The sequence below is a fragment of the Alligator mississippiensis genome, chromosome 3 (assembly GCF_030867095.1).
Source record: "Alligator mississippiensis isolate rAllMis1 chromosome 3, rAllMis1, whole genome shotgun sequence".
In the NCBI taxonomy this organism is placed as follows: Eukaryota; Metazoa; Chordata; order Crocodylia; family Alligatoridae; genus Alligator; species Alligator mississippiensis.
Genome location: NC_081826.1, coordinates 277,851,895 through 277,878,467, shown reverse-complemented (window position 1 = coordinate 277,878,467; position 26,573 = coordinate 277,851,895). Strand labels below are relative to the sequence as shown.

General features: G+C 43.0%; 1 long non-coding RNA gene across 1 annotated transcript; it reads left to right on the top strand.

Moving 5' to 3' along the window:
- Positions 1–1,040: 1,040 nt before the first annotated feature.
- LOC109285235 (uncharacterized) lies at positions 1,041–14,296 on the top strand. The gene is made up of 3 exons (XR_002092911.2): positions 1,041–3,866; positions 3,959–4,058; positions 6,897–14,296. It is a non-coding gene; the product is annotated as an uncharacterized LOC109285235 (long non-coding RNA).
- The last annotated feature ends 12,277 nt before the right edge of the window (positions 14,297–26,573 follow it).

Here is a 26,573-nt window from a genome sequence, read left to right as displayed (position 1 = left end):
CTGGGGCAAAGGGATGCACTTCTGGTGGCAAAGGTCAAGGGTAAGGGGGTGGGACTCCAAGTCCCAAGAAGGTAACAAGGAGGGGGACACCTGTCAAGGGGTAGGGCTACTCTTGCAGCCCATGCCAGCCCACCCAAACTTGTTAATGTCCCTCCACCTGAAAATATTGCCTGTCCCTTCTGTAAGATCACTTGGGTAGAGGGAAAGGATGCATGATGCATGGGTCCTGCTTGCTTCAGACGAAGCCTCTCTTATACAGTTCTGCGTGTAGGAGGCCGTTGTGAGCAAACTTGGGCCACCGAGCTAAGTTAAGCTGCTTCTGCTACCTTAAATTGCTGCTGCTGCTGCTCATTAGGGCTATGTGAAGCTTCGGGTGGTGATTCAATTGGAGGAGATTTGGCCCGATTCGGTGGCCAAATTTCTGAATCTGAATTAAATCAGGGGACCAATTTAAAGGTCTGAATCGATTTGGAAAAGAGTCGGAGAGCTTTGATGATTTGGGCAGTCCCCGGTGGCTGCAGCTCCCTGAGCCCTTAAGTACTAGGGGCAGGGGAGAGGGGGCTGGGTGAGGGGGGAGAGGACCATGGGGGGGGACCCCTGCCCATGGCTGCCCCCGCCTGCCCCAGCTCCCAGTACTTTTTAAAAAACCCCGGTGCTGCTGGGTGTGGGGGGAGGTGATTCCCAATGCCCCATGCTGCATGGGGGGCTCTGCACAAGCCCCCCAACCCCCCCGTTGCTCCCCCGGCCCCCCCATGGGTACCCTGCCCAGGCCAGCTCCGGCCCTTTAAGAAAAAAAAAGTCAAGGAAAACCCCTGCACTCACAGCTCCTGGTGCAGCCTTGGGGCTTTGGAGGGCTTGTGCAGAGCCCCCCATGTGGCACGGGGCAGTGGGGGGCAGCAGGGATCACCCCTTGCTGGCAGGAGCGGTGAGTCCCAGGGTTTTTTTGTTTTTTTTCTTAAAGGGCTGGAGCTGGCCTGGGTGGGGCACCCATGGGGGGGGCTGGGAAGCGAGGGGGGGTTTGGGGGGCTTGTGCAGAGCCCTCCATGCAGTGTGGGCCAGTGGGGGGCAGCGGGGATTGCCCCATACCTGGTAGCACCTGGTGAGCACTGAGGCTTTTTTTCCCTGAGTGCGGGGAGCCCAGGCAGGCAGGCAGGGCAGCCATTGCTGGGCTGGGAGAGTGGGCAGAGAATGGGCCTGACTGATTCGGAGATTCAGCAGCAGCCGAATCTCCCATTCAGATTTGGCCGAATTGAATCGCTGTCCCCCGAATCGGCCGAATCTGAATCCAAAGCAAATATTAGCCGCTTCACACAGGCCTACTGCTCAGGATAACCTGAAATATTGGTGCCTAAGAAATCCTTAAATACTCTAGATTAGATGCAGAAGATAGTAGCTGTGGACAGTTAGTGTCTGGTGTTCTATGGAGTAAGCAGGAGAAGCAGGTAGTAGATAATGGAGTAGATAATGGAGAAGCAAGTAGTAGATAACGGACTGACTAAAATATAGAAGGAGACTGGTTCGTTTCCCTATATAGTATGGAGAGCACTTAATTAGGGCTATGGTGATCACGAAGGGAGCTGACTGACTCAGATCAAACATCACATAGTTAAGGCAGCCAGAATCTGGACACATGACTTTGACACTGCTGTAGTTTTGCACTGGCTTTTTTACAGTGGTAAATTTCAGGCAAATGACATCTATACTATACTTGGTGTAGTTTTGCCCCTGACTTCTTTTTCCCTGGGTAAGTCTATCCTGTATCCAGGTAAGTTACACCAGTGGAGGGCTGTATGCCATGCATCCAGGCCTAAAAGTCTTGAAATAATAGACATTGAGGTGACAGATTTTGGTGAAAATGTCAAAGGCTTGTATACTTGTCTCAAAATACATTTTTCTAAGCTCTGCTTTGGCTTCATATAAACTGTTTCTCTTTTGGATTTATCTGGATTTCTCCAGTTACACATTTGCTTTCACAAACCAGGAATTGTCAGGCAACCTCACACGACTACACGACTTGTGTTTTGAACTACATTTGTTTACTTCATTTAGGGCCGACCACTTGAGTCTACCCTCACACTGACCTTACTGTTTGCAGGCGAACGCGAGCAGTTATGTAATAACAGTAGCAAATGGTAAACAGATTCATAACTTTGAACAATAGAAACAAACCCCAGCCTCCTAAACTATTTTGTTTGCTGACTGTATATAAGCCATTTCCAGCTGTTGTAATACTTTGACCACAGTATGTAAATCTTATGGATGGGATGGGAATCTCTAATAACTGGTGCAGAGTTTCCATTAAACTTTGTTTTAAACTTGTGGAAAACGAGAAGCATCCTTTATAAAGGTCCAAAAAGCATCCTAGACTGGCAAATAATATGTGTAGAGAGGAATTTCAGGCTAAAAAACCCCTCAATAATTATTTAAATATTATTTCTGGCCAAATGCTGCCCACATCTACAACTTCTTCAGGGACTGAATTTGGACAATAGCATATAAAGATTCAGAATAGTGATCTAAGCAAAACTGGAATATAGCTGGGTCCTCCTTCTGTTCACTGCCTTTGTGACTGTCTTCAGATTAAGACCATGGCATATTACAAAAATAGGTGAGTTTAATGGTGGAATAGGCTCACATTTAGGTGCCTAGTACAGATGGAATAGGATCTGGTTATGGGAGTCTGATTCTTATTTATAGTAAGACTACTTTTCACCACTCTTTCAGTATGAACAGGTTTTCAAATAGATGCAACTAATTTATACCCAGTGAAGGCCCCTTTCCATTTACGAAGTATGTAAAGGGAATTTAGTGTAAATGAGATCAGGCACATTATCCTTTTTGTGATTAATACAGATGTTATTAACATTGCAATAATTTTAATGTATGGAGAAACACATAGCTAAATAACTGTAATCTCTATTTTGTTTAATAGTTCATAGTTGGTAGGGTTGGAAGGGACCTGAGCAGATCATCAAGTCTGACCCCCTGCCATGGCAGGAAAAAGTACTGCAGTCAAACGACCCCAGCAAGGTGTTCATCTAATCTTCTTATCTTTTAAATTGAAGAACCAAAGCCACACAACTCAGTATCCTTCATGCTTGTGTTGGTCAATAAATGGGAGAGTTGTTGGAACTTTTGGTATTGTTCATAATCTGGTTCTTGGGTGCTCATAAAACAAAGCACACAAAGAAACAATGGCAGAAATCTGTTAAAATGATCAATATCAACCTCGATCAACTGGAATTTCAGATACTAAAAACTGAGCAATTAAATGATCTAAAGCACTTAAGTGCACCAAGGCAGTGGGGAGGAAAAATCCTGAATACAATATATAATAAAATACATCCCACATTGTTTGGTTTTGAAGATATTTTAAATGTATGAAATGATTCTTATGATAGCTTGGATGGATTATTTTACTTGTAATTAATAACATTATTTCAATGTCATGTGGCCAGTCTATATGTAAAAGTTCTATATATATAAGTTCAATCTATGTTGGCTGGGATGTGGTGCTGCTGACATAGTTATAGTTTATAAATGCCCTAGAGTAGATGCAATTATACTGGGGTAGCTTATTTTGATTCCTGAACCAAACTGAAATAAGCTATACTTGTACAAACAACTTTATAATTGTGTAACCATAGAAATCCCTAGCGAAACCCCAGTATGGGTTTGCTTTAACTATACTGGTATAATTAAAGAGGCAAAACCTTCTAGTGTAGACAAACACACACTCTTTCTCTGTAGTAGTTGCACCAAGGTAAATACTGGTACTGGAGTAGTGTTTTTTTTCCACCCCCAGCTACATCCTGAATTTACAAATAAGAAAGTGAAGATGCAACAGAACAGGTTCAATCCAGGAGGTGAGCCACTTCACTGGATCCTTTCTGAGACAGTGCCTTAAGAGAAGGGAGGTTTCTCTTGCTCACTAATTTCTCTCTCTCTTTTTTTTAAGTGCATGAGTAGAGCCATCTTTTGATTTCAAGGTGTCCTTCCTTCTCACTGCCTGATTCCCTTAACAGGATTCCAAGTTACAGATATTCTGGTACCTCCAGGTCAGTACCCCTGTTCATATCCTCAGACTTTGTATCTATGTCATTTATAATTTCCAAATGCCCAATAGCCATGCAGAATACTTAGACAGAGCAGAATTATAGACCTAACAATGGTTATGACGTTAGTCAAAACACTCTCAAAGCAGCATTCTGCATAAAGCTCCCAAAGCAGCATTTTGTACCCATTATTGAGGGAGTATTGGAGCAGCCCAGGATACTTGAAGAAGCTCCTAATGGCTAGCAGCCGGACTGGAGAGGGCCCAGAGCAATTCAGATATAAGGGTTCCATTGTGTCCTCAACTTGTCTCACTGTGGAGCACAGTCTATGTTGAATTTTTAGTCAGCATAAGCATGCACAGAAATAGGCCATTTTAAATGTCTGCAACCAGCCTCTATTATAATCTGCTAGAAGATTCTTTCTGTGGTTTAAACTTTGGCATATGAAAACTCCATTGCTTTACATATACAAAATGTCAATTATGCGCCCTGAGGCAGCAATCTAAGACTTGTAGGGTGCATGTACATGAGATGCTCACTGCAGTTGCCTAATTAGTTTCACAGAGAAGCGTTATTGTTTACGCAAGTGGTGCTATTGGGCTGGAGGCAGCTAATTGACTTCACCATAGGATAGTACTGCCCAACACGCATACTATTCTATGGCAGAGTTATTTACTCAAGTGCAATGCATGTGTAGATGGTGACTGGGGTTGGCTGGGGCATGAGGTTGCTACAGCCTGAGGCTACCTGCTGGCTAGCTCTGCACTGTAGCACCCTCATGCCCCAGCCAGCCCCTCTGCAGCATGTTGAGCTGCTGGGGTGGAGCACCTCAATGTGCTGCAGTCCCAGGTGCATGTTGTACCTAGGAGCAGGTACATGATAAACTCTGACATGATCCTCTTGGGTATCACGGTGCATTTCCTCAGGTCTTTGGGAGAGAAGCAGACACAGCAGAGCACTTTCTTCAGTAAACTAAATAAAAAAAGGGAAGCATATAAGAAATGCAAACTTGGACAAACAACTAGGGAGAAGTATAAGAGTATTGCTCGGGCATGCAGCTAGCAAGGGATGTGAAGGGTATCAAGAAGGGTTTCTACAAGTATGTCAGTAACAAGAGGAAGATCAGGGAAAGTGTGAGTCCCCTACTGAATGACGAAGGCAACCTAGTGACAGAGGATGCAGAACAGGCTGAAGTACTCAGTGCCTTTTTCATCTCAGTCTTCACAGGCAAGGTCAGCTCCCAGAAGCAGTCTGTGGAGGAGGTGAGCAGCCAACAGTGACAAAAAAAAAAGAAAAAAAGGTTAGGGTCTATTTATAGAGAAGATGGATGTGTACAAGTCCATGGGGCTGGACAGGTTGCAAGCGAGGGTGCTGAGGGAGTTGGCTGATTTGATTGCAGAGCCACTGACCATCATCTTTGAAAACCCATGACAATCAGGTGAGGTTCTAGATGATTGGAAAAGGGCAAATATAGTGCCCATATTTAAGAAAGGGAAAAAGGAAGATCCAGGGAACTACAGATGGGTTAGCCTCACCTCAGCTGCTGGAAAAATCATGGAGCAGATCCTCAAGGAATCCATTTCTAAGCACTTGGAGGAGAAGGTGGTTAGGAGCATTAAACATGGATCCACCAAGGGCAAGTCGTGCCTGACCAACCTGATTGCCTTTTATGATGAAATGACTGGTTCTGTGGATGTGGTATACCTTGATTTTAGCAAGGTTTTTAATATGGGCTCCCACTACATTCTCACGGGCAAGCTAATGAAGTACAAGCTGAATGAACGGGCTGGAAGGTGAATAGAAAACTGGCTGGAGCATTAGGTTCAGAAGGTAGTAATCAATGGCTCGGTGTCTAGTTGGCAGCTGGTATCAAGTGGAGTACCACAGGGGTTGGTCCTAGGGACAGTTTTGTTCAATATCTTCATCAACGACCTGGAAGATGACAGTCTGCACCCTCAGCAAGTTTGCAGATGACACCAAGCTGTGAGGAGTAGTAGATATGTTGGAGAGTAGGACTAGGATTCAGAGTGACTTCGAGAAACTGGAGGTTTGGACCATAAAAAAAAAAATAAAAAAAATCTCATGAGGTTTAATAAGGACAAGTGCAAAGTCCTGCACTTAAGACAGAACAATCCCACACACTGGTGCAGGCTGGGGCTGACTGGCTGGGCAACAGCTCTGCAGAAAAGGGCCTGGGGGCTACAGTGGACAATAAGCTGAATATGAGCCAACAGTTTACCCTTGTTGCCAGGAAGGCTAACAGCATACTGGGCTGCATAAGTAGGAGAGTTACCAGCTGGTCAATGGAAATGATTCTTCCCCTCTCTTTAGCACTGGTGAGGCCCCATCTGGAGTACTGCATTCAGTTTTGGGCCCCCCACTACAGGAAGGATGTGGACAAATTGGAGAGAGTCCAGTGGAGGGCAGCAAATATGGTGAGGGGACTGGGGGACATGACTTCTGAGGAGAGGCTCAGGGAACTGGGCTTGTTTAGTCTAGAGAAGAGAAGACTGAGAGGGGATTTAACAGCAGCCTTCAACTACATGAAGAGGATGGAGCTAGTCTGTTCTCGGTGGCAAATGACAGAACAAGGAGCAATGGTTTCGAGTTGCAGCAAGGGAGGTTTAGATTAGATATTGGGAAGAATTATCTCACTAGGAGGGCAGTAAAACACTGGAACAGGGTACCCAGAGAGGTGGTGGAAGCTCCATCCTTGGAGGTTTTTAAGACATGGCTAGACAAAACCTTGGCTGGGATGGTCCTGCTTTGAACAGGGGGTTGGACTAGATAACCTTCTGAGGTCCCTTCCAACCCTATTGTTTTTATGATTCAATGATTCAGAGCTAAGTATCAGATGGAACAGTAAAACTCCATATGCAGAAACAGGATATAAGGAAAAATATCAGATAGCCAACAGATGAGATGCAGTAAAAACCTGGTAATGGAAGAATAAGAAGTTTCTGGAGGATTGTTATCACCTGTGAAGCACAGAGGTTCATGAGTATCAGGTAGGTACCCATGAAGAGCTGTGTTTTGTGGCAGCCAGTAATACACAAGAACAATGTTTTTCTCACTTAGTGGAGTAAGATTGGGGAAAATAGTGAAGCAAGTTTTATGCTAAATTAAAGTCTAGCCTGCTTTCTGCTGAAGTCAATGGCAAAATTGCCATTGGTTTCCCTGGCACAGAACTGGGCTCCTATACTTTTTTGCACTGTGATTACTTTTCAGTGCAGCTGCTGTCCCATAATATCAGAGTCTGATCGCTACAATCATTACTTCAGTAAAACTCCCATTCATTTCTAAGGAAACTTTGACTGCAAGATCAGGTTGTTTGGGTGCATATGTCATGTTCACATGGATGGATGTAGCACATTCTGTTTATAGAAAGATATAGATTAAAGAGAGGAACAGAATTGGCCACTTATTTTTGAAATTCCTTTAGCCAAAGATTACACAACTGTATGCATGCATCAGCTTCATCTGAGACAGAATGGGAATTCTTTCATTGCCCCAGAGGCTTGCTAACAACACACAGTAAATGAAAAGGCTAAACATAAAAGGCCTGATATTCATTTATACTAAGGCCATTTTATACCACTCTGGGAGTGCAAATTGGCCTTAAAAGAGGAGTATTGTAGTATTATACCAGAATAGTATAAGGAAGCCTTGGTATAAATGAAAATCAGACCCAAACTAAGTAATACTGAACTAGAATTAAAGTCTCTCATGGATTTAGAACTTGTTACATTTGATTAAAAAAAATCTAATGACATTTTAGCAAAAGTTTCAAACCGGATGGAATTTGGGATAGAGGGCTGCAATTTCTTTTGTAAACACAAGCTTCCTGGGATAGTTTGCTGAGGTTTTAATGCTGTAAAAGTACATAGAATGTAACTCTCTGTTAAAAAGGTCTGTCTCCAGTTTTACAGAGCTAGTCAAATTATTGGCAGCCAGAGTTGTGTGGGAGGTGAAATCTAGAGTGAGTAAGGAAATGGAAACTATGGGCCAAATTTGTATCTTGGTGACGCTGATGTAAATCCAGATAAAATCCCCTAAAGTCAATTAAAATTATCCTGGGTTTATATTGGCATAATCGATACCAGATCTGGTCCTCCTCTTTTAGGAATTTACTGGGTAAGTTATCTGGAGAATTGAACACATTCCTGTTATGGAATGAAGGCTTTTTTCTCGTACTAACCATACCAGCCAGGTCAGGAGAAAATGAAGAAAGATATAAGACAAGAAAGAAAGAGATTCTAAGGACTGAAATGGAAGGAAGCAAATAATTACACAGTTTTCACTGGAACACCTTCCTGAGAAGTACAGACAAGAATGACTAAGAAAACAACCACATATACCAAACTAGTGGAAACTTCATAAGCATGCAGTCATGTACACACTATTCCCAGTTCAGTATTCAAATGTGTTGGAATAAAAAAAAAAAAAGGGTTCTTATCTGGTGTGATGGTAGTGCATCTTTATTGATTTATTTCCAGCCCCAAATTCACGTTTGGGTGTAAGACAAAGGTATTTATTTGCGTCTGAAGAGATCAGAAACTCCATATTAACATCTACAAACCTAGAAGGAGATTAGATAGCTAGCATTACATGAGGGTTCAGATGCAGGTGCTTCAAAGTGGAGCATCTTCATTAACTTGTGTCTGTAAATGCCAGGAGCAGGGCTCAGCTGATGCAGCATAGCACTGCTCCCAGCTGTTTTCAGAATGGGAGGTGGGGAAGGGAGTGAAAGGAGCTCATTTTGGGGGTTGCCTAGCTAGCACTGGAGGGTGGGGCAGATGGATTAGACCCTGCCCGAGGTGGGGGTAGGGCTCCAATCCCCCTCCCCATCCCCCCCCCCACACACTCCAGCATGGCTGGGGAAATCCCAGAATGGACCTCCCTACCCTGTGTCTCCCACCCCTGCCTCCCATCCTGAGACAGAATGGGGGCTGGGAGAGTGGGGTGGAGCTAGGGGAAGAGGCTGCCGAGATGCAGCCTCTCTCCCTGAATCAGCTCCAAATTGGAGCTCAGTCTCCCACCATCCCAACCCAACAGCTGATATCTGTTGAGTCAGGAGGATTGGTCTCACTCATGGCATTTTTTCTGTGAAGTGCCATGTGTTAGACCCAGGAATTGCACTTCTGTCTTCACCTCAGATGGAACTTAGGAGCAGTGGTGCAGATCACTGCCGGTATAAAGCTATGCAGCTCCACAGCAGTCAGTTCTCCTGAAGTCAGTGGAAATGCATTTATTTATACCAGAGCTGTCCAACTTTGGCATGACTCTCAGGTTGCACACCACACGTGCTTCCCTTTCCTCTGCTTTCCCCCTCTTCGCCCCTTATGGGCAGGCAGTACTGGTGGCATCCAACTCCCTGGGATCCTGAACCCTGGTCATGGGGAGTACTTTTGGGTTGTGGTCCTTTGCTCCCTGCCATGTGGACTGCACAGACAGTGTATGGCACCCCACCTCCCAGCATCTGACCCTCCTGGGTCCTCCCCTGTCATGTGGCAGTGGGAGAGGCATCTGCAGGGGCCTACAGGCTGTGTGCTAGCCACTTGCAGGCCAATAAAATGATAAACTTGAGCAGACAAAATTGTTTTGTGTTCCTGAGCATTTAAAACTTCTCAGTAGGTTGTAGAGTCAGTTCCACAGAAACATTCTACAGAAGAGAAATAAAATGCTGAATGAGAGCAGCCTATAATGTATTTCTGAAAGATATGGGAGCCATAGATGGGCAAATTGGGTAAGGCTTTTTCTGAAGAGTTTTAGTGCTCTTAAGGTCTCTTAGTATAGAACCATAGGCTGGAAGGGACATCAAGAAGTCCTTTAGTTTAGTCTTCTGTTTCAAGCAGGATCATATGTATTTAAAACATTCCAGTCAAGCATTTGTCTAACCTGCTCTTACACTTCCATAACTTGTTTAGGTGATCTATGCTGATGCTTTGACCACCCTCATAATTACAAAGTTCTTCCTGATTATCCAGTCTAAATTTCCCTTGCTGCAATTTGAGACCATTATTCTCCCAGGATGCAGGTAATGGACTGGGAGCAGTCCACTTTATAACCACCCTTCAGGTGTTTGAATATTGTTATCAAATCCCTCCTCAGCCTTCTCATCTCTAGACTAAATAATACCAGTTATTCCAAGCTATTCTAGTCATGTTTCCTGGTTCTCTAATCACTTTTGTTGCTTTCTGCTAGATTGGATGTCTTTCTCAAAGATTTGCTGTAGTTCATACAGAAATAATCAAATGGATGTGGAAATTATTGGGTCAGGTTCTTTGGCCTATGTTATGCAAAATGTTTAACTAAAAGATCCCACTGGTTCCTTCTGGCTTTAAAAATTCTATGAATTGCTGAGTGCTCTGTATTACTGCTTGGTCGATTACCCTAGTCTACTTGTCATCTTCAGATCTCTTAGGGAACAGAAAAGAAACAACAACCTTCACTCCTAGGGGAGTGAAGACCCTATTCTTCCTTCTGTATCTCAATTCTGTAGGGTTAGCTATGAACACTATCAGCCCAAGGGTATTAAAAGATTCATCTAGCTTAGTGTGGGAGATGTGTGTTTCTGCAAGAGTGTGCATCTGCCAGGCTTCTTAGTTTCCTAAACTTTAATGCTTACTTTGCATTCTCAATCCAAATTCATTCTTAGGATGAGGAAGGAGAGCCAGCTGGCATCAAAAATCTTTACCAAATGAGCAGGAAATAGCATGTATGAAATTACAGACAAGGTGTAAAGTCTAATTATTTCTAATTTAATTTCTATTTAAATGAAATTTATATTGAAGTTGTTGGGCAACTTTTCTGTTTTTAGAAGAGATAAGCTTTTGTGACCCCTTGTACAACTGTACCTAGTTCCTCATATCTGTATTTGTGGAAGAGAGATGTGACAGCTGCCATATGCCACTAAAATGCATCTTGAGATGCAAGAATGGCTGATAATGTACAAGAAGCCTGCATGGTTTTTCATTTCTGTTAGTAATTAATTATATCCATTGGTGATGCATAGTGGGTGCATGTGGGTACATGTGCACCCCCTGAGATCAGCCATGCACCCTCTGGAAGAGCAGCACCAGGCTGATTCTTCCCAGTGCTCAGAGTGGGTGTGTCGAGCTCTGAGAACAGCCCAGTGCCCCCAGATCTGGATGCAGGATGACAGCAGCCTGCTGCTGCAGGTTGGGGCCAGTGGTGGCACTGGGCTGTTCCTGGTGCTCGGTGCGCCCGCCCTGAGTGCTGGGAAGAATCAGCCAGGTGCTGTTGCCAGCCCCAGCCTGCAGCAGCAGCCTGCTGTTGTCCTGCATGCAGATCCAGTGGCACGCGCCCCCAAGGAGAGCCTGACGCAGCCCCCCAGCCCACAGCCCTCTCGGGGTGTGGAACAGCAAGAGGTGCACCCCATCCCCCTCCCCCGCCCAGACTCGCTGATAGTTCCCATTGCAGCTGGTGCTGGTCACTCCTGGGGCTGTTGTAGTGGGGGCTAGGGTGAATGTTGACAAGTTACATCATGTCCCATGCCGCCTTGGGATCTGCTTGCTGTCACTCCCCCCAGCCCCTGTTGTAGCGGCCCTGGGAGCAGCTGACACCAGCTGCCTGCACTGTGGCATGGCGCAGCCCAGGAGCTGGAGTGAGTGGGGACAGGAGGAGCTCAGGCATAGGGGGGACAGGCAGGGCACGGTGTGGCCCTGGGAATGGCACCCCTCCCCCCGCCCCTTCCCTAGTCCCAGCCTCACTCCCTTCCTCCCTCATTGCCTTGGGAACCTATTCCTATTTGTTACATTATAAAGTGTGTTCACTTTATATGAGGGGAACCTGTATAGCTTATGGCTGTATAGCTTATGGCTCAGGGGCTGAATCTCCGAATCAGCCCCAAACCTCTCCAAATTGATTCAGTGGCTTCTGATTTGATTTGGACCTCTTAATGGGCCTCCTGATTCAATTTGGATTCAGAGATTCAGCCCCTGAATCAGGCCGAATCTCCTCCGAATCGAATCGACTACTGAAGCTTTGCATAGGCCTAGTGAAAATACTCCAAAATAGTACCTCTTCAAAAGAAGTGCTAATTTGGAGTGTTTCTCTTTTGGTTACCTGTGAAAGGGGCAGCACTTGGAAGCTGGGTTTGGTCTGGAACCAAACTCACCTCTTTCCATCCTCCCCCCCACCCCCTTCCCTCCTTGCCAGGCCTCTGATGAAGCCTGATACCTGGACTTCCAGTCCCAAAACCCTCTACCCCCTCCTCTGATGAGGAGAGGAGAAGTTTAGGGGATCTGGTAGCTCCTGCTGATCCTCCATCCTTCTTACCTCTCCAATGTGGCTGACTTCTGAAAGTGGAACCACAGATTGTTGCCACCTCCTCTAGCACATCCTGGCTGGCACCAGGGAAGACTGGCATTTGGAAACTTTCCAATCAGGAATGGAACGGGGGCTCTACATGCATCCCCTGGCTAAAACATTTCCTTTTTGAAGCATTTATAAGTAACCATAAAAATGAAGGCACAGACAGGTCTTTTCTTTTGACTCCACAAGCCATAGGAGATAGAATTCACAGCTCTACCATTGACTGCTTGGCCTGCACCAGTTTCCTTGTATGCAAGAACTGTGCCAGCAACCAGTTTAATCCCTGATTCTAGATTCTATTCCCGTTACATGAGAGCCCCAAGACTATGGGAACCAAAGTGTTTAAACCTCTTGTTTATGTTAAATATCTTATTTTGATTTTTGTTGTCAATTAAGTGGAAGACAGCATAGCTTTCTATTATTTTGGGATGTGAATTTGGCTGGGAATATGAATGTGTGTCCTGGGACTTCCTGTAGAAAGCATACTGAGAAATACCAAAGAATAATTTCTTACATTTTTAATTCTTCCAAGAAACTGGGCTTTCCTACTTTTGTGGATGAACCCAGAGAAAATAAGCTATTAATATTTGTATATGAAGTGAAAGGACTACTAAACATTTTCATAAAATAATCTTTTTTGATGTCTGTAATTTGTCTTGGTAGGAGAAGGAAACAGAGTAACCACCATACAATAAAGAAATATAAGGAGGAAGCATTAATGGCTTTTGAGATTAAAAAAATGGTTCTGGTGCTAAATGCTTACCTGCTAATAGTTGATTTTACTGCTGTGGGTAAAAGTTTGCTAATTGTGGTTGATGGCTAGAAAATGATATTTAGAGATTGTCTTTAGGAACTGGCTTGTAGGTAGAGTAGATGTGCATTATAACAATATTCCAAGGCAATGACAGGGGTTAATTGGTTTCTAAAAGCCTGTTTGTGACAAAGTTTCCTTCAAGGCAGACACCACATCTGAGGTGAAGGGACAAATGAGCATAAACAGACTGGGAAATTGAAAACAAGTACCACACTGTTCCATAACATGAGATAAGGGACTCTGCCACATTGGCTCGGTCACAGTGCCTACCTGCAGAGCCCTTGGGATTTCTGATTTTGGTGGATGGACCAAATTAAGACAATGGTAAATGACCAAATTAAGATGTGTGCATGTGATGTGTGTGGGAAACAAAGGATGCTGACAGAACAGAACATGGACAGTATGATGACCACAGGGAGATCAATCAACAATGCACACGAATGAAGAGGCATCAGAGGATAGAGAATACAAAAGGAGGGATTTCAGAGCAGAAGAGGTGCCCCGGGGGGAACCCGAGGCCACCATGGACCAAGGAAATACCACCATCCCATCTTATGTTTGCCTTGCCTTCATTATTCTTATCTGCCATCAATAAAATTTTCCTGTTATCAAATGGAGACGTCATGGTTGGTCTGAGGGTTTGGGTCCTCCTGGAACAAGGTATCTGGGTCATAAATCTAGTGCCAACAGTGGCTGGTAACTAAATTAATCATTGAACTTCCTGCTTTTGGATTTGTAAGTTTAATTTTCTGCTCTGTTTAATTTTATTACCCAACTAAATTGCTGATTTAATTCCAATATCACAGTTAACTTAACTATTTCAGTTGGTTTTAACATTAATTTGATCATTGAGTTGTTCAACTTGTGATTACCATAATAGCATTTATTGTAGTTAAGCTTCAGTGTTGTTTTCTACATTTTTAACTTGATTTATGAATTTACCAAAATGTTTCCAGTCATATTTATTTTAAAGAAAGTATTTATTTAGTTCATAAACTTTTCCAGTCATATTTATTTTAATAAACATATCTTAAAGAAACCAAAGATTTTATGGTGGGTATTATCTAACCAACCCAGGACCCTAATAAGTTCTCTAACACTTTGGTTGTCATGTCAACCAACAAAGTAATGTAAATTAGATTATTATGTCTTGTTCAGTTTAGTAAAATGGAGATTTAGCATGGATATGATCACTTTTTAAAAAACCCTTTTGTGAGGTGAGTATCAGGGAAGGGGGAAGCTTTTGAAGCTGAAAAACATTTGCACAACATTAAATGGCCAAAACCTGGCTATAGATGCATTGGGAATTAGAAGGTTTTTAACTATTACAGAAATAAAGTTTTGGAACAGTCTTCCAAGCAAAATGGTGGGAACAAGGAACCAGAATTGCTTTACACTGGAACAGAACACATTTATGGAAGGGATGGTATGATAAGGAGGGAATTCTTAAAAATAAGTGTGTGATGTGATATCATATGTTTGGTAATCCCATGCCTCAGAGTTTTTGTTGATTGCCTGTAGGGGTAAAAATATTCCTAGCCCTTATGATGTTCCTGATTTTGAGGATCTTGCTCTTCTGCTTAGGTCATACCAGTCAGCATTTTTGAGGTCAGGGAAGAATTTTTCCCTCTAGACCTGATTGGCATGGGGGTTTTTTTCTGTGCCCTATAGCATGGGGCATAGTCCTTTCCTTGGGCCATCTGAGCATATATTATCCAAATACTTCTCTGTCACTGCAGTAGCAGTACTTTGCCAGTTATCTCATGTTCCCTGCCTTTTATTTATTGCATATTTTAGGGTATTCTTGGTCTTTTGGGTATTATGCCTTGTGTCAGCTGGATTTAAGTGTCCACTGTAGTGGGGATTCCTTGGGTTAACCCTTAGCTTGAGAATGGAGGGGTCCAGGAAGCCTCTTTCCAGTCCTATGTTCCTATGCTACTATGTCCCTATAATGTCTTTGTTCATGTCAAGTAATATTTCAGTCTGTAAGCAAGCACATCATTGACTTCAATAAAACTTGTCAAGGACTAGATCAGAACTTGGTTCTCAATTGCTTGGCCATGTGGTCATCTGTTTAGGGTCAGGATCAAACTACCAGAACAAATCAGCCTCAGCTTGGTATCATCCCCATAAGAGTAAGGCTCATGAAATAAGATAACGGTTTTCTTTTTCTATCAGTCTGATTGAGATTGAAGAGTAGAATTTTATTAACCATGTTAAAAATTAAAGATTTATGAAAAAAACACAATCACATGCTCACATCTGAGGTAGAGATAAATGGTATACCTATTCATGCTGCAGAGAGTTTCACTATACCATAGGAGCATAATGACCAAAGCCTTAATCCCAAAGTTTTAGGGAGTCTTTCTAGATATTCTGTGCCTCAGCAATAGAGAGCTTTGAAGACACGAACAAAGACCTTGAACTTGACTTGAAATTCTGTGGAAGTCAGTGTGGAGAGTAGGGGGCAGGTTTGATATGTTCGTTCCAGCCTGTGTTGCTCTGGAATGTTCTCCTCTGTGCCATGATAGGAGGAAGCATGGACTTTTTGATCTTTTACTAGACAAACTGTATTGAAGAAGTCTTCAGCCCAACCAGAGATTATAGAATGTGTTGCTTGTGGACACTGCTATGGGAAAACTGGCATCCATGAGGAATCCAAAAGTATATCTGAATTTAACTGATCAACTGGAGATGTGTACCTTCAACCAAAGAAGACTACCTTGTTGCCATTCAGAAGGCTTTTCTTTACCTACTAGCATCACATCTTTTTTGCTTTGGTTCTGGGGAAGCACTGGACTAATCTGGTGATAGTGATGTAGTGGCATGTGGCCCCATGCCTTCTACCTACTGTTGATAGCTCAAAACCATATTTTCTTCTTAGTTCACCTAGGTCCAGATTCTGTTCCACCTATTATTGCACTTATGCACCTAAATCCACTTACGTGCCTTTTATTCAGCCCAGCTTGAGTTCCTGAAAGACTGTTAATTCGAAAGTTAGGTGGGTCCTCCTCTGCTCTTTTTGTGACTCAGCCTTAAAGATAAGATGATGGTGTGTTGCAGAAATGGATGCATTAATGGATTTTCAGGTTTTGAAAAGGGTGGGATAGAATTGCACTTAGGCACATAAATCCAGTTAGGTGTCCAATAGGTAAAATAGAATCTGGCCTAAGGTCTGTTTATAGATTTTGAAATGGACTGGGGAAAGAATTAATCCAAAGGTGAGGGGTCTAGTCTGTAGTGATAGAAGTTATAATTTAGAGAGACTCCCTTAGAAGACTATAGAAATTGGGAATTGGGAGATGTTCGGTCAGTTAGGGAAGTTAGGGACAGAAGGTTTGCAGAACTTGTCTACTGCTCCACAATAAAGTTAATTGTTATTCTTCTCATTCAGATATGCCTGTGTTTATTGGACCTGATGATGACTACATGATGTTAGAAGTAGTCAATGAGAAAAAAGCTTGGTAGAATTTGAGATCCGAACTGAAAAAGAATTTGGAAGCTGAGAGCCAGTAGCAACACAGTCATGTGGAAGGCCAAGGGCTGCTGCAAGTAATCTGCCAGCACAATTATAGTCTAAGTAAATGGACATTTAGTCATGGGAAGTTCTGCAACCTCCACCTGCCCTTCTAGCTGAAGCCTGACCAATATAGCTGAGGCAGTATAACAGAGAACTGGAGGGCTTTCAGACAAAGGTTTGAGAGGTACCTATCAGCCACGAGGGCCGAACAGAAAAGTGATCAAGTCAATTCCTCAATTTACTTGCATATTGTAGAGAAGGAAGCCCTGGCTGCTTATAATACTTTACCTTTTTTTTAAAAAAGGTCAGCTATGAAATAAAGTAAAATACTGTTCAAGTTTGAGGACTACTGTATGCCAAAAAAGAATGAGATGCTTGAAAGGTGCAGAATTTTTTTTGTTTGTGTGGAGAAACAGCAGAACAACATATAGATCAGTATGTTACTGAACTGAAGGGACTAAGTAAGAACTGTACTATTCCTATCTGACTAGAGATAGGATTAGTTGTGGCATTGCAGACACTGTATTACAGGAAAGGCTATTGTGTAAGGGGAAACTTGTCCCTTGAAAAGGCTTGTCCCCAAATGTGCAGGGCAGCAGAAACTCTGAAGGCCCAGGCTGCAGAGCTGAATACACCTAAGGTGACATCCATGCAGTAGTCATGAAATAATGTGGCCAGAAAAAAGCCACCTCAAAGTGGAATTGTCCATAGGCAAGGGGAGTATTAAGGGAGAGAGAGCAAATAAACAGACATATACTAAGTGTGGTAGGCAACATGGCCCCAGAAGTTGCTGCTTTGGAAAGCTCTATTTTAACTATAATGATCAGGGATCCTAGTTTTTCTGATAAAAATCACAAATTCCCTGATTAACAAACAAACCCCAAACAAACCTCAAGTGCATGCAGTTCTGCATATACCAGAGATTTTTTTTGCATATACTGTATACTGCATATATCAGTAGAATCAAGCAAAATCAATGAAAGGGACTGGATTCAAATTGGACACCAGAGCTCCAGTTAATATTTTACAAGAACATGGAATATAGAAAATTAAAACTGAGACCACAAATGATCAAATACACAAATGAAAGGGAGATGCATTGCTGGTATTTAATACAAAAATACAGTGTACAAGTCCCATTCATTGTGATACATACTTGTTAAGTGTGTGCTTGCAGTACAAGAGGACACAACATTCATTTCTCTTGACAATCCTCTTGGTTGTCATGGTCCAACTCTCGACAGTCTTCCTAGGAAGAAACTAGTAGTTCTAGAACACAAAATGCAACTATCTCCTTTTGGGAAGAAATGTATCTACAAATGCAAATACTATCATGCAGAAAGAAGAAATCAGTCTCATCTGTCTGTAGCTAATGAACTTTGTGCAATGGATGTGCAGAAGCACAGCTCCCAGAAGTGCAAGTCAGTTGGGTCCCAGTAAAAGGATTTAGATCTATCAAGACTTAGAGTAAAAGCTTCTTACAAAAACAAATCAGAAACTGGATCTAATACTTCATTGGTCTAAGCAGAAAGTGAAACCTTCAGATTTGTTAAAAGAGCTGCAGAAAAAGGGGAATAGGAAAGTGGATGATGTGATAATAACGTCTCCACTGTAGATGGTGTTGATTATTTTTTGTAGTTATTAAGAGGGAAGCTGTAATGATAGATGTTATAAAGTGATGTTATAAGAGATGCTGCCTTACTTAGAAGACTACAGGAGTTGGGAGATGGTCCCCAAGGGAGTTAGAGTGTGACAAAGAGTCTGCATAGGTTGCCTCCTGTTCCACCATGAAGTTCATTATTGTTAGCTTTTCTCATTCATATATGCCTGTGTTTATTTTGAGCCCAGTGATCACTGCATGGTGGTTGAGGCACATTTTCCATTGCTACTCATTGGGTTCCTTCCTCCAGGAAAGAATTGAGCTATTTCAGACCCCTGCTTTTTTTTTCAGGTAAGATATCAGTGCCCATATTAGGAGGATAGGATTGAATGTTTGTCCTCTGTCCATTGATAGATCATCCATCAGTAACACAAAGGTAGTTTCAGTTCCACACCCTGGCCTCAATCTAGATTGTGATAGTCTACAATATTCACTTCAATTGGATTAATTTGCAGGTGGTCTGTGGCAGGCTTCTCTGTGGCCTTCCTCAGCACTGGGAGGTTTGACACTAGGTGGTAGTTGGCCAGAACTAATGAATCTACTGTGGCTTTCTCCATTTTTGGTGAACTACTGTACGTTTAAAGGAGGAAGGAAAGATTCCTTCTCTGAATGATGTATTGGCTATTTTGGTCAGGAATTGTACCACTTACTTATGACTTTCGCAAGCCAGGCAGGGCACCAAATGGATTCACAAGTCTTGGGCTGAGACTCCTGGATATTCAATAGAGCTCACTTAAGCTCATCAGCCATTCCCTTAATATCCGTGGAGCAGTTGGACTCCTGTCAGACTGCACCAGACAGGACTTTTGGATTCCAATTTGTGCAGAACGTGTCACAGACAGACTGGCACTTTTAGCCATAAGTTTTATGACTGTCTCAGCTAAGGATTTCTGGTCTCAGTTATTGTGTTTTGTAAGTGATCTATATGAGCTGGGATTAACTTTAATACCAGCTAGAATAATTATCAAAGCATGTGGCATTCTGATGACACACTTATGGCTTCACATACACTCATAGATATTCAGTTAACCAGGGGCCAAGAAGTTTGAAACCTAGGCCAGCTGGAAAAATACTTCCTGGTTCTCCTCCCCTGACGTGTTTGCTTATTTTTTGAATTTGAGAGAGGAGCTGCTAGGAAATTTTAAATCAGCACATTTTACTTGAGGCTTCAGCAGTTGCATGGCCTAATATGTCCTCCCCTTTCTCACATCTTGGTCATGAGAGCTCCTGAATGTCTGCCATTGTGCTTCAGTCTTGATTTCACTGAACTTATAATAAAACTTATGGACTTCAGTGACAGCAATGTCAAGGATTTCAGTGAGAGTTGAAGGCATCTAGCACTTTGTAATCATTTTAGATATTCTTAGAAATGAATTAGAGATTCCTGCAAAATTTCAGTTTTGCTGTGATTGTTTGTATAAGGACATATGTAAGTAGCAGTCTGCATGAAAAGGCTGTACACTCATAGAGCTAATTTCACAGGCCCATCTAAGGCCAGCCCTGGTGGCAGGGCAGAGCCTTATCCCCTCAGGTGAAGTTTGGGATGGGTCAGTCCCTCCTGTACCTTTCCAGTGCAAGGTGGGAGTGTGCAGGGTAATGACCTGTGTATGTGGCCATTAAGCAGAGCTTTGAATACAGCTTCTCCCCACCTGTCCCTTTTGGGAAGATGCATACAGAAAAACAGACTTAGTGCTCTTCTGAGCACAGCACTTTCAGTTATCACTGACTCTTGCATAGGGTTTACAAGTTTGTGGAAAGCCTGTACGGTGGCTTCTTCATGACTGCACCAAACCGGGTGACAGTCTGGCCCTAAATATACCACATTTCTTGAGTGTTTTAATCTCTTAATTTTTTTTTTTTTGGCAGGACATGATTCCTTTGGAGTGTGCATTACAAACTGTAGGTTGTACTTTATCATTTTCTCCAGTAAAAACATTTTAGACACTTCTGTATCTAAGAAAATTAACTGGATCAGATAACAGTGAAGATATATAGCATTTGCTTATCATCTCTCTCCTTGGCACATGATTAAAGCTGGGTACTGGTTAAAAAGAAACAAGGACAAAAAGAACAAAAGACTATCATGTAATAAATGATGTAGTTATTCACTGTAGTTGCTTACAGACGTAAACAAAAATCCAGTGCTTTACTTTCAGCTTGCCGCACCAAGTGCAATGCGTACCCAGAAAAGGCATTTTGTTAGTTTGACGTGGCTTGCCCGACATCTATATAGACTGCACTTCAGCAGAGCTTTTTGGTGCTTTTATCTAATAACTGATTGAATTAGCTGTAGATAAAGGCACCAAAAAGCCCTACTGAATTGCCTGATCTATATAGATGCTGGGGAGCTGGGTCAAACTAAGGTGTTTCCTCTTCTGGTAAAGTGCTGTTTTTTTAATGTCTGTCTATGCACTTTATTTCTTAATTCAACTTTCTATGTGGAATATTATGAGTTATGATGAGACCTTATAAGGGGAAGAATATGCCACATCTGTCTGCTTCTGGACAATTGTTTCTTCATCTGAACCAACTGGTTCAGTCTCTTGCATATATAGGCACTCACTTACTCAAGGATTCTCCCCATTTGCTACTTCAAACCCTCATACACAGCTACAAGGCACAAAACTATTAACACTAGATTGCTCTTCATATGCCATAGGTATAAGCAAAGGAGACAAAGGCACTGCCAGTGTCCTGCCACGGCCATGATAAAGAATTCATTCATAGAATCATAGAATCATAGAAAGTTAGGGTTTGAAGGGACCTCAGAAGGTCATCAAGTCCAAACCCCTGCTCAAACAGGACCAGCCTCAACTTTGATCATCCCAGCCAAAGTTTTGTCTAGCCAGGTCTTAAACACCTCCAAGGATGGAGCTTCCACCACCTCTCTGGGTAACCTGTTCCAGTGTTTTACCACCCTCCTCATAAGAAAATTCTTCCTAATACTGTATCTAATTTAAACTTCTTTTGCTGCAGCTTGAGACCATTGCTCTTTGTTTTGTCATCTTCTACCACTGAGAACAGTCTAGCTCCATCCTCTTTCAAACCCCCTTCAGGTAGTTGAAGGCTGCTATTAAATCCCCTCTCAGTCTCCTCTTCTCTTCTTGGACATGCAAGAAGAGAATTTGGCTTGCACATGCTGAAAAGATCCTTGGAAGGAGGTATATGCTGGATGCTACAAAGGAAAGCAGATAGATTTTGCCAATCAGTCCCAGAAGAAAAAGTCTTTCCTGAGCCTGTATTTTGTGATCGGTATAACTCTGAGCAGCAGAGCAAGAGCCTGTAACTGGGAACCTCTGGGTATTCTGAGTATCAGCAGGGGCATTCATGCCCCTGGCTCAAAACCCCACAGCTCTTGGCTGTGGCCAATGTCCAGTGCTTCAGAGGAAAGCTACTTCTACTTTTCTACTTTTCTCTAGAAGCTAGTAGCATTCATGAGGGTGAAATAAATAATTCCTGGCCTCTACAGGCAAACAGAAACCCTGAAGCAGGGGATTGCCAGGTATCTGCCATACCGCAGGAGTTACCTTTATATCCTAACATGAATCCTGTTCTCAGTGACAATTCCCACCTTCCCATACCAGTCGCAGGCATCATGGTGTTTCTTGTGAATAGCATGGAGGAGGAAAGATTGCATATCATGAGGCAGAGACCAAAGAATACTTAAGAACGATCAGAGGAAGGAAGGGGTAAATCAGTAATGAATTATGAGAAACAGTTCTTAATTTAGGGCCTGGTTCCAAGCTCATTAAAGTCAATAAGAGAATTCTCCTCATACAAGAATGGAAATTTGACATAAGTAGCTTCTATGCTGCTTGCTGTATCATCTTTTGCTGTTTCTCTCAGGAGGCTTGACATGGAATCTAACCCCTACATATTAGTTATTTTTACCCCCAGGAAGCTTCAGTGCATATTGCCTGGTATCTGCAATACACTGGCTGCATCTACATGAGATGCTACTGTGCAGTGGTTACTGCATGTTTATTTAGTATTTGGTTATATACATACTAGATAAATGCGCAGTAACTGGAGTTGCTGCATAGTAGCATCAGTAAATGCCTTTTAAGCGATACAACTGTGCAGTAGCCTAATAATACCATGCAGTAGTGTATTAGCACTGTTAGTGCTGTGATGCACTACTGCACAGTATTATTCGGTAGGGCTGTGTGAAGCTTTGGTCGCTGATTTGATTCAGTGGAGATTCGGCCCGATTCAGTGGTCGAATCTCCAAATCCAATTTGAATCAGGAGACCCTTTAATCTCTCCAAACTGAATTGGAACCCTCTGAATTGATTCGGAGACATTTGATGATTCGAACATAGACACAGCTTTAAATGTTTTTTCTACATACCTCGAGGTACCAGATGGCTTGTGAATGCTGCGATGCTAGGGTGGATGGAGTGTCCCATGGGAACGTGGCGGGGCCCCCAGCACACCCAGCAGCAGACCCAGAAGTGAACCAGAAGCACTTCCAGTCCACTTCTGGGTCCACTGGGGGGCACGTGAGCCCCAACCACCCCCTAGCTCAGCGACTGGTGTCTCCTGGGTCTGGCGGGGCACCCAGGGTCTCCCTGTGGCTGATTGCTGGGCTGGGGAGGGGAGTGTGTGGGGGGGGGTCCCCTGCACACTTGGTAGTGGGCCTGGAAGTACCGGGAAGTACTTCCGGTCCACTTCTGGGTCCCCCACCGAGCATGCAGGTGTCCCCCCACTCTCCTGTGGGACACTCCATCTGCCCCAGCATCACAGCATTCACGAGCCATGCTGGTATCTCGAGGGATGTAGAAAAAACATTTAAAGCTGTGTCTGTGGCTAAACTGTTGATTCTCTGAATCAGCATTGAATCTTTAGATTTGGATTTGGCCAAATCGAATTGGGACAGTGATCCAAACCAACAGATCGAATCACTGTCCCCGATTCAGCTGAATCTGAATTGAATACAGCCTGTTTCACACCCCCGTATTATTCGGCTACTGAGCATTCAGCATCTTGTATAGATGTGCCCACTGAGTAGATACAGAAGAAATAACTGAGTATTATCAGCATGCCTATGAACCTCGTATCTGTGAGATCTAGTCATTTTGCTAAGGGAAAAGAAGTACAGTTCAGCCGAAGAAAATAATCAAGGACACTGGACTGAATCCCGGAGAATACTGCTATACTCTGAGCACGAAACAAATGTGTTTTCCTCAGAACAGGAAAAGAATGAGACCTGAGGAGGGACAAGGGAAATTGAAAGAAGAATTGGACCCTGAGAAGGCAAGACTGGTGGGAAAGTTTAAACAATTATATCTCCAGTAATACTGCTGAATGAAGGAGTTAAAGCTAAAAGAATTAGGAATGAAAAAATTCTTTGGACTGAGAAACAAGCTCACCCTTAAAATTTACCAGTGGTGTCATTTCTATAACCATCACTGAAAAACTCTAATTAATGGAGATTAAATCAAGCAAAATCATCCCTGGTATAACTGGGGGTAAAAATAATTAAGTAGAGGTTAAATCCCATGTTAAGCCTCCTTCATTCAAGAGGAAAACCTTGGCCCCAAACAGAAACAGAAGAAAAAAAATATCTGTCAAAAGTTTGAGAGAAACTGTGGTGGAAAGATATTTCTTATTTGTGAACAGTTAGGAAGTGTTTTAGATATATTCTCTGATGTCAAGCAATTCACCGAACAAAGAAAGCCATGCTTTAACATTTTGGAAGGTGACGTTTGCATTGGTGAGGAAACAAACTGTTTCATAGTTTCATAGTTGTAGGGTCGGAAGGGACCTGAGCAGACCATCAAGTCCGACCCCCTGCCGTGGGCAGGAAAGAGCACTGGTGTCAAATGACCCCGGCAAGGTGTTTGTCTAACTTCCTCTTAAAGACCCCCAGGGTAGGAGCCAGCACCACTTTGCTTGGAAGTTGGTTCCAGATCCCAGCCACCCTGACTGAAGTAGCGCCTCTTGATGTCTAGTTTGAATCTACCCTCTGCCAGCTTGTGACCATGATTTCTTGTCACTCCTGGGAGTGCTCGGGGGAACAGGGACTCCCCCAATGCCTGCTGGTCCCCTCCGACTAGTTTGTAACAGGCCACTAGATCCCCCCTCAGCCTTCTCTTGTGAAGGCTGAACAGGTTCAGGCCCCATAGCCTCTCATAGTGCCTGCCCTGCTGCCCCTGATCATGTAGGTGGCCTCCTCTGGACCCTCTCAATGCTGTCCACATCCCTCCTGAAGTGCGACGCCCAGAACTGGACGCAGTACTCCAGCTGCGGCCTGACCAGCGCCGCATAGAGGGGGAGGATCACCTCCTTAGAGCTGCTTGAGATGCATCTGTGGATGCATGACAAGGTGCAGTTAGCCTTCCTGACCGCGTCCCCACACTGTCAGCCCATGTTCATTTTGGCATCAATAATGACTCCAAGATCCTTTTCTGCCTCTGCACTGACAAGAAGGGAGTTCCCCAACCTGTAGGTATGCTGCTGGTTCTTCCTCCCCAGGTGCAGCACCTTGCACTTGTCAGTGTTGAAACCCATCCTGTTCTCATCCGCCCACCCCTGTAACCTGTCTAGGTCCAATTGCAGCCTATTCCTCCCTTCTGGCGTGCCCACATCCCCCCACATCTTAGTGTCATCAGCAAATTTGAATAGGGTGCTTTTTACCCCCTCGTCCAAGTCACTAAGAGGTCTTTATCCTACTAAATTTAAGGTACTGTGCTTTATCCTACTAAATTTGAAGTATTTAATGACCATCAAAACACCTTTTTATGATTTTATTTAATGCAAAAAAAAAATCTGGAATACCAGATTTTGCTGTTTTATTCAGGCAAATAACAGATTTGCTGTTTTATTCAGTCAAAAATGGGAAAATGATTTTCTGGTAAACTTTAAACTTGTTTTTTGCCTTAGCATTTAGAAACAAATCTGACTGAGATTCATACATTTTATACAGCGTATTCAAGGAATGACGCATTTGGGAAAAATTTAGCAACCCAAGTCATATTTATGTGGTATGCTATGAACTTTGGTTAACAAAGTATTTTTTTTTCTTGGGTGGAAGAAGGGGGTGTTTTTCTAATATAAAATATGTCTCATTCAGCATTCCCTTCTCTACCTGCCTATTTTTGTGCGCAGTCTGGGCCACTTCTTTCATGGATTTCTAGCTGTGTCATGATGCAGGATCTTTTTAATGTTGTGGTTCCTAGACCTTTTTTTTCAGTGTAACTAAATACTCTCCATCCGGTCCAAGGAGACTAGATTGCTACTTCTATAATTCCTATAAAAATGTAAGGTTTATTTACTTTCACTCTGTTCTTAATTAATGTGTGCTGAAATAATGGCAAAACATGTGACTATTTCACTAGACTGTAATTTCCACCTAACAGCAGTTAATTTAGACATAGGAACCTAACCTCACACTTGCTAAGAATACTAGCTGTGTAAGGAATTTCTAGCTGGCCCTGGTCTTCATGCTCAGCCAGTCTCCTCATGGGCTTTAAACATATAAATATAGAGATACAACAGAGGAGACTGGCTGATTGCTCTTTCTGCCCTTTCAGGCTTCCAGAACGGATGATTCTTTCCCCTCTTAATTCCTATAAAAATGTCTGTCAGCTCAAAAGCCTGTTTAAGAAAATGTGGCTTTTGTAGGAATTGAGATGAATCCCTGTTCTCTACTTTTCCTCACCAAGTTGAAGAACATGCCATCAATGTCAACTATTCAGAGGCCCATTACTATCCATCTCCAGTCTTGTAAGAATTCTCTCTTCCTTCTTTGACCAGAGATCCCTGTATGAATTCTTGACATTAGGCTCATATTTTGGTACTAGGAGATGGTGCCTTTTTCCTTTTACTTTCTCAGACTCTTCCCTTGGATTTCTTTCTGGAGCCTATTCTGCAGCTTGTCTAAATTTTTTTCCACTTGACTTAAAAAAAAAAATCAGGGAACTGACCTCTCAGTACTGATTAAGAGGTGGTAAGTTGGGTGGAGATAGGCTGTGCAGGGCCTTGAAAGTGAAAATAAATGGATATGCTTGGTACAATAGAGAAGAGGGAAGGCAGTGAATGGATGCAAGGGGAGAGGTGGTCTATATGTGTACCAAAAAGAGAAAGTGTGCAGAAAGAAGCGAGAAAATTCAAGAAACAGACTGTGGCAGGCTTACACTGTACTTACTGTGGCATCAGCATCCAGGTGGATGGTCTGTTGGTGAG